The sequence below is a fragment of the Neovison vison genome, chromosome 3 (assembly GCF_020171115.1).
Source record: "Neovison vison isolate M4711 chromosome 3, ASM_NN_V1, whole genome shotgun sequence".
Taxonomy (NCBI): Eukaryota; Metazoa; Chordata; class Mammalia; order Carnivora; family Mustelidae; genus Neogale; species Neogale vison.
In genome coordinates, this window is record NC_058093.1 from 151992465 (window position 1) to 152006755 (window position 14291).

A 14291-nucleotide genomic window follows, 5' to 3' on the forward strand; every position below is an offset into this window, starting at 1 on the left:
TTTGCCCCCCAACAGGAACTTTTACCGATCCTGGTTGAATGCAATCTTGGAGTAAGAGCTGTTTAGGCAGAGAACAGGCCCCGCATGTCACTTAGGCCAGTGCCAGACCCGATGCACTCAAGAGCTGAAACCTGTATAATGCAGAGTTCTGTCCATGGTGGCAGAGCCCAGGAGAGACTGAACTTCCCGACTCCCTGGTCCCTTTGCCTACTTAAGCTGCCTCTGACTTCTGTCCCCACTTCCCACCAGCTCACGTCCTTCCTTCGCTTTCTCCTACGGAAGTTCATTTCTGTTTGCACTTTACCCTGGGGTTGAGCATCTGTGTGCTCCAACAAGTAGCTCCCTGAGAGCCACTGCAACAAGGGAAAACAGCACGAGCTAAAGGATTGAGGGGGGGAGGTCTGAAGAATGTGTGGGGCCAAGGGGGTTGGTCAAAGACGTAGGGAAGAAGAAATGAAGCAGGAAAGAAACGTAAGAGACCTTCAATCCTTCTGACTCTAGGAGTGGGGAGTGGTGCAGTGTTTGGGAGGTAGCCCTCTGAGGCATCCTGATGCCCAGGTTGGGCACTGACACCCATCTTGAGGAAACGCTTGGGCAGTCTCAAAAGGAACCTTGAGTCTCCTGGATGAATGTGCCAAATAAATAAATAAATAAATAAATAAAAAAGAAGAAAGCACAGTCATTCAAGATCACACCTTTGAACTTTGTCAGCTGTGCTTTCCCTATGTGAATTCTAAAGGAAAGTCTCCAGACTCTGGCACCTTCCTTAGGACTGACTCTTTAGTTGGGAAAAGCAGAACCTGTAGATGCCCAACATAAACCAGTGTCTACAAAATCACAAAGACGGTGGGCAGTGAACACATCATTTTGAGACATTAAAACTTATTTTAAAAAGATTTATATCTTCGATTTTAGAGAGAGAGACAGAGCGAGCATGAATGGGGGTAGCAGAGGGACATGGAGAGAGAAACTCAAGCCGACTTCGTCTTGAGTGTGGACGCAATGCAGGGCTTAAATCTCACAACCCTGAGTAACTGACTGAGCCACCCAGGTGCCCCAAGACATTAACATTTTTTAATGTAAATATGCTAACATGATTTCAGATAGATTTTAAGCCATGCTACCAGTACAAAGAAGCATTCCTCAAAGTTTACTGTAAGTCCTATATTATACCCATAAGTAGTAAACATACAGGATGCATTATCTGAAGATTTGTTAAAGAAGGGAAAATACTAGTAAACTGAAGAAAGCTTTGGATAATATCTCCATTTAGAAGTAAATGATGCTTGGCTTAGTGGATTCGGGAACTTTTCACCTGTACATTTGTCTGTCTTTATCTACACATCTGTCCATGTATCTATCATCTATCGATACCAATCTACTTGCTATTGATGCCCTAGCATTTATATTTCATTAGAAAATATTTCTCATAGTCCCTGTTAAGAATCAAAACATAGATGCCAGAAAGAATGATGGGTAAAATTCAATACAGTAAAGCAAGTAGGGTTTCCTTCACACTAGTGTTTGGAAACCCTAGTTTTATTTTCTGCCTCCCTGATTTTGAGAAATATTGTTTATACTTCTAGTATTGGACTCTGTTTGTTAAGTATCTTGAGAGAATCTCCCCCAAGCTAAGCCCAGGAGAAAATTTAGACCAAAAAAAATGTATTTCCTTTCTTCCTCCTCTTGCAATGGTTGGTGACACCATCACCACCATCTAGAGAATTAATTCTGCCACGTAATTTGTCTGCTAGGAATGACTGCTGGGCACATAGCCTGCTGTCCCCTTTTCAGAAAAAAAAAAAAACAAAAACAAAACGAAAACAAAAACAATCCAAAAAACCAAAAAAAGCCAAAAAACAAACCCAGAAATCTTATTCATGGTGTAAAATATTGAATGCCGCTTATCTTTTATGAATTAGGACTTTGCCGATTTGTCATTTGTGCTTTAGATTTGAGTTGGCACTAGGTGTATACTCACAGGATGACAAGTCTACAAAAGGCTTGGAAACAAAATGTCCTACTCTTTAGGGCAACACTATAATTGGTTAACTCATACTAGAATATTTTTGAGCGTTAGTGGTGGCACTTATTAAACATTGCCATGGGACAAAAAAAAATCTGACTTACTCTTTTGGACCCCAGCAAAGCAGTACTTGTAGCCACCCTGTCTCCCCTACTCCCTCTCCCCACTCTCCCTCCCCCCTTCTCTGGATCTACATCTTTCCTAAGTCTACACAAGGGCTTCCTAGTGAACCTGGAATTCTTGGTCCCTGATGATCACCAGTTTTTCTTTTTTTCTTATTGCTCCATCTTCTCATTCTTGGTGCCTACCAGAATCCTTAACTAACCCTTTATGTTCAATTCCCAGCTCAATCGTAGGGAAACCCCTGCCTTACCGACATACTCCTAATAGAAGTTTTTATGAAACCCTGTAGGTCATCTTTGTTGGACTTTTATCTTAGTTTTAATTTTGTATTTGATTTGTTCATTAGTTGAATTAATACCGGTTTCCCTTTCTAGCCTGTATACACCATCACAGAAGTACCTGGCACAGCACCTGGCAAACAGTAGGCACTCAACAAACGTTTATTGAATAAATTAAGAAACACGCATTTTGCGATAGGTATTTCACTTTGTCCACCGTGAGATTAATGACCTGTATATTACAACATACTGTCTGCAGACAGAGTTACCTCCTCCAGACTATTTTCTTATGTCATTCCTTCTGCATGCACCAGTGTCTCTCCCAAAGACAACTGTCCCAATCCTCCTAATGTTATATGCCATTCATTTGTGCATTTTTCTGTCTCCCTCTCCCAGACTGTAAGAACTTTGAGGTCAGAGACTCCTTTATCTTCTTATCCCCTGTGCCCACAACAAAGCAAACCACACAGAAAGTTTCCAATAAACGTTTGTTGAGTGAATAAACAAAATCATGTTGGAGATGCCTATTACCATGACAAAATATGTGGCTGCCCGCAGTGGAGAATAAACTGCCAATCATTTGTTATAATGGCTCATAAGGAAGCTGGAGCACTCAAATGCATTAGGTAATGAACAAAAAAATCCTTCCCCTGTACCGAAGGACTAAAGGCACTTGCAAGGTAACTCCTCTTCGGGGCAGTTTTTACTGTTGTTCTCCCTCATCTCCTGTTAATTATTTCACTTCCCCATTAACTCTGCCTTTGGGGAAGGCCACGTGACCGACAGGGGGTGGATTTCCCTGAGACAGTTGAAAGGTGGGGCCTGCTCACTTATACCCAGGGCAGACCGGCTGCAAGTAATGCAGTTAAGTGTGCCTGGTTCCCAGTGCCTCCATCGGGACACTGCCTGATCTCATTGTTTCTACCATTTCAGCTGCAATTTGCCCTGCTGGGAGAGTTCCACAATCAAAGGGCAGGGAGGACAAAAGGAAAGCACAACAAAGGATCAGGATTAATGGGGGGAAATGGTGCTTTAAACCCTGCACTGAGATGGGCTGCAGAGAAGGGGCAAGGGGGACTAAGAAGGAGTACTCTCTAAGGGGTCCAGGAGAACATGGCTTTTCTCCAGCCTCGGCTGATGGCTATATCCCGTTGCATTTCACGGAAATCCCATTTCTTCATCTGTCAGCCATGACATATTATATACACAATGGTGAAGCTGTCAGTTCCAATATGTCCTTCACTGAGAACGGAGTACTTACTCCACTGAGACAGGGATGGACACGGCAAAACAGGCCCCTAGCTCAATGCTGGCACGGAAGGGGAAGGGGGGCATGGAGGCTCCCCCTCCCACCCTGCCAGTGCTCTGGGATAGCGCTCCATGGGGGTCATGGACTGGGGGCTTTATTGACCCATTTAATTCCCCTTTCCATTTTCCCCTTAGATTCTGCGTTTTTCTGGGAGTAAGACCTGAATCTTTAAAGGCCTCCATACTACCCTCTGTCCACAGCAAGGGCGTTGCCTAAGATGGTTACCAAATAAGGGAGGGCCTGATGACATTCTACTTTGGGCCAATTATTTTTGTGGAAAACTTCTAGTATCAACTAAGCCCAGTGTTATCTCTTGGCTGTTCCCACACCCCCAGAACTGTTGTGAAACACACAGTCGTTTCTTTTAAAAGATTTTATTTATTTATTTGACATAGAGGGAATGAGAGAGAGAGAGAGAGAGAGAGTGCATGTTTGAACGCGCTCCCCGCACAGGAGCAGGGGGAGGGGTAGAGGGAGAGGGAGAAGCAGCCTCCCTGCTGAGTGGGGAGCCTGAGGCGGGGCTTGATCCCTGGACTCTGGGATCATAACCTGAGCTGAAGGCAGATGCTTAACTGACGGGAATCACTCAGGTGCTCCCACACAGTCATTTTGAAGGTGTGGCTTACTTTTACAAGAACAATACTTTCCATGCCCATTGAGCCTAGATGCCAAATGTTTATCAGTGAACCACCATTTTGAAAACTAAACCTATTTCCTTCCTAAAGGATGTGTTTATGGAAGCAAGTTCTTCTGGAATAGGAAGAATTATTTTGTAAAGTAGATAACTATCCCCTTCCCTATAACCAATGTATCATAAATCATATACATTTAAATTTTGTACAAGTTAGATTTCTTTTGAAAAAGCACTTGATTTTTGTCTACTTTTGAAAAAAAAAAGCATTAGATCGCTGCATAAAAACTTGAAAAATCCATAAAAATGGGAAGAAAATGAGTCACCCAGCCTTATCTATGGCTTATCTAAAGTAAGGGTTGTTGCAATGAGAGAAGAGGGCTATTTGGGTCTGAGAAAAATCATATAACTCATCAAAAATCAAGCATGACTTTGTGGGAGATAAACCACTCTTTTGGGTTAGCTGTGTTTGTGCTACTTTCTGCTGACACTGATAATTTAAATTTACTGTTTGTGAGATATTTTGCTTTACAAGAGTAGGAAAATATGCCTGGGTATGAAGAAACGAGGGGAGCTTTTGCTCTTAATTTGGCAACCGGTGCTTCTCAAGATGCGATCCTGGGTCACTGTATCAGAGCCACCTAAGGTACTGGTTATTCATACAGATTTTGCGCCCCACTGCCGACCTATTCATTGGGATCTTATAGGGTGGGATCAAGGAATGTGCACTTTAAACATGCTCTTCAGATAATTGCAATGCATAATGAAGTTTTAAGAGCACTGATCTAATGTTTGAATACCGTAATTCCTCTGGGGTGGGGCCCTTCTGTGGTTGCTATGACATTTGCAGCACTTTTTGGTGGTAAATATGCAGAACAAACCACCACAGGCCTGTTAGGATATGCAATCTGGCACCATTGAGCATTCTTGTTTTGCTCTCTGAACTCTTTGTAATTTACACAGTAAGAAATTCTAACATGGTACCCTCTTTAGGCATTCCAAGTCCACTGCAAGGTGAGGTGGGCAGAAAAGTCAACCATATGGGTCGATGATAGTATTGTCTTCCCAGAAAGAATTTGGAATGCAGATGCTCATGACTCCCATTCTGGGATTTCTCTATCCCCAACTCATGCAGGCCAATCCCCAGAGCCCTGGGGTATCCTGGCATTTATCTCTGAGGCTTGAAGCAAGTGCTCAAGCCTGAGCAAGAACTGAGTGTGGGAGACAAGGGGAATGTACCAGAAATTGTATGATGAAAGGTCCCCAATCCTGGCTGTACGTTAGACTTATCCAGGAAGCTTTATAAAGAGAATGCCATGCCTGGGATCTGACCCAGACCAATTAAATCAGGATTTTAGAAATGGGGTCTGAACAGTCGTACTTTTTTCAAAGCTCTTGGCCATCCCAATGAGCAAACAAAGTTGAGAACCACTGGATTATATCAAAGACAGGGGGTCTGGGTTAGGGACTAGAGAGGTTCTGATATTTTCAGATGTTCCAGTTCAGTGGTTTTCAAATGGACTAGGACTCCACAGAGTCCTAGGATTTTGTGGGACTTTCCTGAACTATAGCCAGTGGATGGGGCAGGAGAGATGCATCACATCATTCTTTTAACACCCAAATAAACAGAGCAGCCTTGCAAAGGATTTCATTTAAGAGGGTGGGGTGGGGAGAGATGGTTCTGTCATTTAGAGACTTTGAAGATGACTCTTTTTTTTAAAGATTTTATTTATTTATTTGACAGGCAGAGATCACAAGTAAGCAGAGAGGCAGACAGATAGAGAGAGAGGTGGAAGCAGGCTCCCTGCTGAGCAGAAAGTCTGACGCGGGGCTCAATCCCAGGATCCTGGGATCATGACCTGAGCCGAAGGCAGAGGCTTTAACCCACTGAGCCACCCAGGCGCCCCTGAAGATGACTCTTTAGGCTCATGAACAGAAAATGCCTATATTAGCTTCCATTGAACTTGACCCCAGAAGATCTCTCCTCAGTCCAGTTCATCCCTATATTTGCTAATGGTAGATATAGAAGAATGCCACTAAGTACCTTATTTGAACTAAAGCCTAATGATCCTTTGATTCTGTGGGAGTTATGGACTGAATGTTTATGTCCCTCCAAAATTCATATGTCAGAAACCCTAAACCCCAAAGTGATGGTATTAGGAAGTGGGGCCCCTGGGAATACGATGTAATTAGGTAATGAGGTAGAGCTTTCATGAATGGGATTAATGCTCTTATATTAAAAGATACCCCACAAACTCTTTTGTCCTTCACTATGTGAGCACACAGAGAGTAGAGGGCCATCTATAAATCAGGAAGAAGGCTCTCACCAGATGCTGCATCTGCCAACCTTGATCTTGGACTTTCTAGCCACCAGAACCATGATAAAATAATTTCTGTTTATAAACCACCCACTCATGATATTTTGCTATAGCAGCCTGAACAGAAGCACTACCCAGCTCCTAAACAGACATAAAATTTCCAGTTATATATATAAAGTGAATGTGTCCTCATTTCCTGTCACATGAACTGCCCTGGGAAGTCATCTTGATTTAGTTCTCAAAGGAACCATTCCTGATTTACTATTTGGGGGCTGTTTTAAGTGATACTAGCACACTCCTTTTCCTGGGGGTGATAACAGCTGGTGCAAAGACAGAGGTCCCTAACATATGATTCCTCGAATACATGGTAATTCTGCATAATTTAAAATGATCATTGACTTCATTCCAGCCACAATGTTATAATTGGTATTAGACTTACCTTTTTCATGGAAACAAATATAAAACTGAGCATACTATATAAAGCAAATGCTTTAAGGCATTGGGAAATAGATAATATGTGCTGTGACTCTAGAGAGAAGGAAACTCACGAGGTCCCTGTAACCCTAGTTTTCTTTGCCTGGGAGCACTTTGATGGGCACAGAAAAGTGGAAACCAGAGACCTGTGATCTCCCTACATGGAAGAAACAGAGATCAGAATTTGGGGCTGAAGGAACTGGGACTTGAGAGACAGGGTACCTAAGAAGAGGGAGCTATGCAGAAAAGAAACCCTAGAAACATTTATAGGGATCTTCTTATGTCTTTGGCCAATTTTTAATATACACTTGAGAGCAAGGCCCCATGAAGCCCAGCAGAGTTCAGCGACTAGGGGGCTACAAGCTGAACAGAGTCTTGACATCACCAGTACTGGGCAGTGCCGATTTCTATGTAGCCAGAGTGGGGCACTTTAATGAATATTCCAGAACTCAGTTGATATCCTAGAAATGGTACTCCTTTTTTTAAAAAATATTTTATTTATTTATTTGACAGACAGAGATCACAAGTAGGCAGAGAGGCAGGCAGAGGGGTGGGGGGAAGCAGGCTCCCTGCTGAGCAGAGAGCCTAATGTGGGGCTCAATTCCAGGACCCTGAGATCATGACCTGAGCCAAAGGCAGAGCTTAACCCACTGAGCCGCCTAGGCACCCAGAAATGTTACTCCTTAAGAGTAGGATTATTCTAGCCCCAGAATAGAAACTATGTTAGTTCCTTCCTAGCAAAGTTTAAAAAGAATCCTCAATAGGGTAAAGCTAGCTTGCCAATAAATTAACTACTTATAAGAACAGAAGTCAAACTCTTTAAAGGAAAACAACAAAATCCAGAATCTCTGCAATATAGTATCTACAATGTTAAAGACATGATAAAAAAATGCATTACACAAGCAAAGAAATAGGCAAACACAACCAGGAGAGCCGACATAGATCCAAGGCCCCCAAAACAGCCATTATGAAAATATTCAAGTATTGCAAGGAAAAGATAAACATAATTGATGAACATACAGGAGAATCTCAGCAGAGACATGGCAACTATACTAAAATAACCAAATGAAAATTTTGAATAGGGAAAATACAATATCTGAAATGAAAAATTCCCTGGATGAACTTAACAGCTTATAGGACAATGCAGAAGAGAAGTTCAGTGCACATGATGGGGAGGCAGTTGAAATGATCCAAACTGAAAGAGGGAGAAAGATGTAAAAAACAAACAAACAAAACCAAGGCTTCAGTATCCTGTGGAAGAGTATCAAGAAGTCTAACGTATATAATTAGCAACCCAGGAGTAGAGAAGGAGACTAGTATATGTAGATTAACTTTGCTAAGAAGCTCAATAAACAGAACAAACACACACAAAACCACATCTAGGCACCTTGTAAACAAACTGATGAAAACTAGATAAAAGTTTTATAAGCAGCTAGAGAATTAGGGCACAAAATTATAGGGGGATAATGACCAAAATAATGTCTGACTTCTCGTCAGTAAAAATCAAGCCAGAAAACAATGATAATAAGATCTCCAAAGTGCTAAAATAAAGAGAAAAAATCAACTTACATTTCTATATCCAGTGAAAATACCCTTGAAAAATGAAGGCAAAATAAAGATATTTTCAGATAAATAAAAACTGACAGAATCAACTGCTGGCAGATGGAAATTATAAGAAATGTAAAAGGAAGTTCTTCAGGGTAAAGGGAAATAATACCAGATGGAAACTCAGATCTACATGAACAAATGAAGAATATGAAAATGGAAAATATGTGGGCACATAAACAATTTAAAAGACAAATGGCTGCTTAAACAGAAATAATAATGTATCATGGCGCTTATGACATTTGTAGGGATAAAGTGTACAACAATAAAACAAAAAAGAAGAGGGTGGTAAATGAAAGTATGCTTGACCATTAAACAACATGAGTGTGAATTGCGTGGGTCCACTTATACGTAAATTTGTTTCAATAAATCTATTTTCTCTGCTTTATGATTTTCTTAACACATTTTCTTTTCTCTAGCTTGTTTTATTGTGATTATACGGTAGATAGTACCTATAAGACACAAAATATGTGTTAATCAACTGCTGATGTTATCAGGAAGACTTCCAATTAACAGTAAGGTATCAGTGGTTAAGTTTTGGGAAGGGAATCAAAAGTTATATGTGGATTTTCAATTGCATGGCGGGGGTGGGGGTCAATGCTCTTAACCCCTCTGTTGTTCTAGGGTTGACTATATATGCTTGTTAAAGTTCTTACATTTGAAGGGATGTGATAATAATTCAAAGTAGTCTGTGATACTTGGTGCACACCATAATCTCTGGAGCAACCACTAAAAATGAAAGAAACTCATGTATCAAAAATGCCAGTAGAAGGAAATATATGGAATATTAAAGAGAGTTTGATTAGTCCAGAAGAGGACAGAAAAGGAGGGAAAATAATGAAGAGAGATGGGACAAAGAGAAAATAGAGTAACACGGTAAACAAACTCAATACTACTGGTAATCACATTAACTCAAAATATATTAAACACCTCAAAACAAAAACAACAACAGCAACAACATGGGATAGGTTTCAGACTGAACGAAAATGTAAGACCCCCACTATAGACTGTTTACAAGAGATACTTTTTAAATATAAGAACACAGACAGCTTAAAAGTAAAAGAATGGAAATGAGATAAAGCACACAAACATTATTTTAAGAATGCTGGAGACACTTCATACAACGTGAAATAGTCAGAACAAAAGGTATTACTTAAGATAATTAGGGGCATTTCGAAACGATAAAAAAGAAGTCAATTCATCAATAAGAGACAATACTACTAAATTTGTCTGCAACTCAAAACTTCAAATACTTGAGACAAAATGAGAATTAAAGAAAGAGACAATTCTGTAATTAAAAGGATTTTAACACTTGTCTCGCAGTAACAATACAAAATGACCAAAGAAATCAGAAAAAAAAAATACATATATATATATATATGGAAGATTTGATCATCATGCTACCAACGGGACCTCACCAAACAGCAAAACACCTTGGCCAAAATATTCTGAACCACAAAAGAAGTAGGAATGGCCAATGAGCACATGACAATGTCCTCAAAAATCATTTGTTAGCAGGGAAATGCCAATTAAAACCATAAGAAGATATTACTATATACTCAGCAGGATGGCTAATATTGAAAAGCTTGACAGCAAGTGTTAAGAAAGATAAGGAGGAACTCAAACTCTCATCCATTGCTGGGGGTTACAAATGGTACAACTGCTTTAGAGCTTGCTTTGGTCACATATTTTAAAGCTAAATATACCCTATGACTCAGCAATTCCACTCCTATGAATTTACCCAAGAGAGATGAAAATATTTATCCACAATTAGACGTTCATAGAAACTTCACAACAACTTAATTCTGAGTAGAAAGCACCTGCAAACAGCCCAGGTGTTGATCAACAGGAGAAGACAAAATTCATCAATAAAAAGAAAAGTGTAGAAATAATCCAAAACATGCATAACACACACACACACACACCCTGAGCTAAAGAAGCCAGACCCTTCAAAAGTACAAATTGAACAACTCCATTAATGTGAAGTTCTAGTACAGGCAAAACTAGTCTATTATGGTAGAAATCAGAACACTGGTTGTCTATAACATGGAGTGGGGTGTGGTGGGGTTGTGAAGGGGGAAGGATGGAAGTTTCTGGGGATAATGGACATATTATAAATCATGATAGGAGTGCAAATCACACAGCTGTATACATTTGTCAAAACCCCTTGAATGTATACTTGAGATCTGTACATTTCAGTATATGTAAATTTCATCTCAGTTACATGAGAGAGAGAGACAAAGTACATCAAACAGTGATTATTAAGAGCTCCTTATATCCAACACCCATGTATACGCACATTCCTTCCCTGCCACCCAGCCACTCTGCAGAACTTAGGGACTGTCTTCTCAAAGGAACACCAGAGGCAGCCGGCTACTCACTGTTTCCCCTTCCTAGAGTCCTCCCTCTCCCCTCTGCACAGGGACAGCTGAGGGAGTTGATCCCAAAACAATGGAGCCTGAATCAAGGAGGCAGGTGCTTGTGGCTTCTGCAGGCCCCGTTCTCTCCTTTCCTCATCCTTGGCAACATCCCTGCCCAGGACCAAAAGTAGAAAGGTGAAGCCTGCCTCCACCCCAAGCCACAAATCCACCTTGTCTGAGGTAAGGAAGGAAGCTTGAAGAGAACCTGCTCACAAATCAAAGTTAGGGCTGCCCCGCCTCCTCTGTAAATCATTCGAGATCCATCTGGGTAATGACTCCTCCAGTGTAATTCCCTATTAAGAGGCTTTATCTGGAGAGATAAGCAGCTGGTTTCCGTGTCACTAATTGCTGTCTGCTGTGATTTTAAAACATCTGCACCATTGTGCTCTTCATTTTCATATTCTAATCACCCTGAAACTTGAAAAAGGTACATCATTGATTGTTTCTATGGGTTAATTAGTACACAGTCTCCTTGTAGAGACAATTTAGAGGCAGCCAGAACCTCAATCAGGAAGTTTGTTTTAAAAATTAATAACATCGGCTGTGGCTGGAGGGACTGACATGTTCAGGGACTACTCAGGACTCTCCTGGTGGGGGCGCCACCTTCTGTTCTGCTCCACAGAGGAGGAAAGCCGATAGGGCCAGGGGCGGGGGGAGGGGGCAAGAGAGTGGGCAGTGGTGGCAGGCAGGATCCAGGGACCCAGGAATCCAGGACAGGACTTGGTCCCAAGCAGACCTGATCACTAGTCTCTGCTGCCTCCCCGCCCCCCTGCCACCCCCCGCCTTGCAACTAGCCCGGATCCCTTTCCCAGTCAGTACAAATCAGGACTTTAATTAGGATTGACCAAAATATCTGGAGGTGAGAGGAATTTGTGAAAGTAATAAGAGTATGGGCATTATTTCAGGTTTTAGGGTCTGTTCCTTGTTCCTCTTCTGTCCCCATCTCAACTATGGAAGGAGATTAAGGGATAGGGCAGTTAGAGTACAGATGAAAAGAAACAGGCCAAACGAATGAGTGACATTGGAACTCAGAACTTCTCAAATTACATTGCACAAGATTCACTTGGATATCCCTTGAAAATGCAGGTTCTGATTCAGGAGCTCTGGGGTGAAGCTGAGATCTTGCATTTTTAACAAGCTCCAACGTGGTACCCAAGGTCAACCATCTGAGATGTGGTCTAGAGCCTCAATTCCCAAGCCCTCGACCAGAATCACTATTTCTGAGATCCAAGGGACAGTGGAGAGACCAACGTGTGGTAAGGGGGCCTGGGCTCTGTGCCGGGGTCTTTTTCTCAGCCCCACAACTAACAGGACAAGTCACCTGGCCTGTCTTGTCTTCCTCATCCAGCAACTAACAGAAGTACCCTTTTCTCTCTTAAAAAAAAATACTCAATTTATTTAAAATGACAACAATAAAAACAAATGACAACAATAAAAACAATGTACTCATTTTTATCCCCATTCTTCTTGCAATCTAACAGCCAACGTGTTCTCTGGATCTATGAGATTATTTTGTTTTTCCTTAAGATTCCACATTTAGGAGATCATACAGTATTTACCTTTCTGTCTGACTTATTCACGTGGCATAATGCCCTCTGAATCCATCCATGTTGTCATAAATGGCAAGATTTCATTCTTTTTTGTGGCTAAATAACACACACACACACACACACACACACACACACCCCACACTGTCTTTATTCATTTATCCATCAGTGGACACTTAGGTTGTTTCCATATCTTGGCTTTTGTAAATAATGCTACAATGAACTTGGGGGTGCATATGTCTTTTTGAAGCAGTGTTTTTGTTTTCTTTGGCTAGATACCCAGAGGTAAAGTTGCTGCATTGTATGGTACTTCCATTTTTTAATTTTCTGAGTTAACCTCTATCCTGTTTTCCATGATGGATACAGCAACTTACATTTCCAGCCACAGTGCACAAGGGTTCCCTTTTCTCCACATCACAGGTGTGAGGTCATATGTCACTGTGGTTTTGATTTGCCCTCCCCTGATGATTCCTGATGCTGAACACCTTTCATGTACTCATTGGCCATCTGTACATCTCCTTTGGAGAAATGTCTGTTCAATTATTTCGCTCACTTTACAATTGGATTATTTGGGCCTTTTTGCTATTAAATTGTATATGTATTTTTATATCTTTTGTCCTCTACATATTTTGGATATTAATGTCTTGTCAGATATACAATTGCAAATATTTTCTCCCTTTTGGTAGGTTGTCTTTTCATTCTGTTGATGGTTTCCTTTGCTGAGCAGGAGCTTTCTGGTTTGATGCAATCCCATTTGTTTATCTTTGCTCTGGTTGCTTTTGCTGTCAGATTCAAAACACCATCACTGAGACCTATGTCAAGGAGCTTACCGCCTATTTTCTTCTAGAATTTCATGGTTTCAGGTGTTACACTCAAGCCTGCAATCTGTTTTGAGTTAGTTTTTGTGTGTGGTGTAAGACAATGGTCCAATCTCATTCTTTTTTCTTTTTTGTAAAGATTTTATTTATTTATTTGACAGAGATCACAAGTAGGCAGAGAGGGAGGCAGAAAGAGAGAGAGGGGAAGCAGGCTCTGCACTGAGCAGAGAGCCTGATGCGGGACTCAATCCCAGGACCCTAAGATCATGACCTGAGCCGAAGGCAGAGACTTAACCCACTGAGCCACCCAGGTGCCCCTCCAATCTTATTCTTCAGCATGTGGCTGTTCTGTTTTCTCAGCACCGTTTCATGAAGAGACTGTCCTTTTCCCATTGCAAATTCTTGGCTCCTTTGTTGTAAATTAATGGACCGTATACACATGTATTTATTTCTGGCCTCTACTTTGTTCCCTTGATCTATGTGTCTATTCTAAGGCCAATGCCACACTTTCTCATTTACTATGGTTTTGTAGTATAGTTTGAAATTGGGACTGTGATCCCTCCAGCTTTGTTCTTCTTTCTCAAGATTGCTTTGGCTTTTGGGGGGTCTTTTGTGGTCCCATACAAATTTTAGGACTGTTTGTGAGTGCCTATCTCAAAGGGGAGTTGAAAGGATTAAAAGTTGGTATAAAATATTTAATCTGGTGCCTGGCCTACAGTAGGTATTATATAAATACAGCTAT

General features: G+C 41.2%; 1 protein-coding gene across 5 annotated transcripts in view; it reads right to left on the bottom strand.

Annotated features, from left to right (window-relative positions):
• The window catches only part of SETBP1 (SET binding protein 1), a 367943-nt gene that overhangs the window by 108186 nt on the left and 245466 nt on the right, over positions 1–14291 (bottom strand). The gene's annotated exons all lie outside the window — the stretch shown is intronic.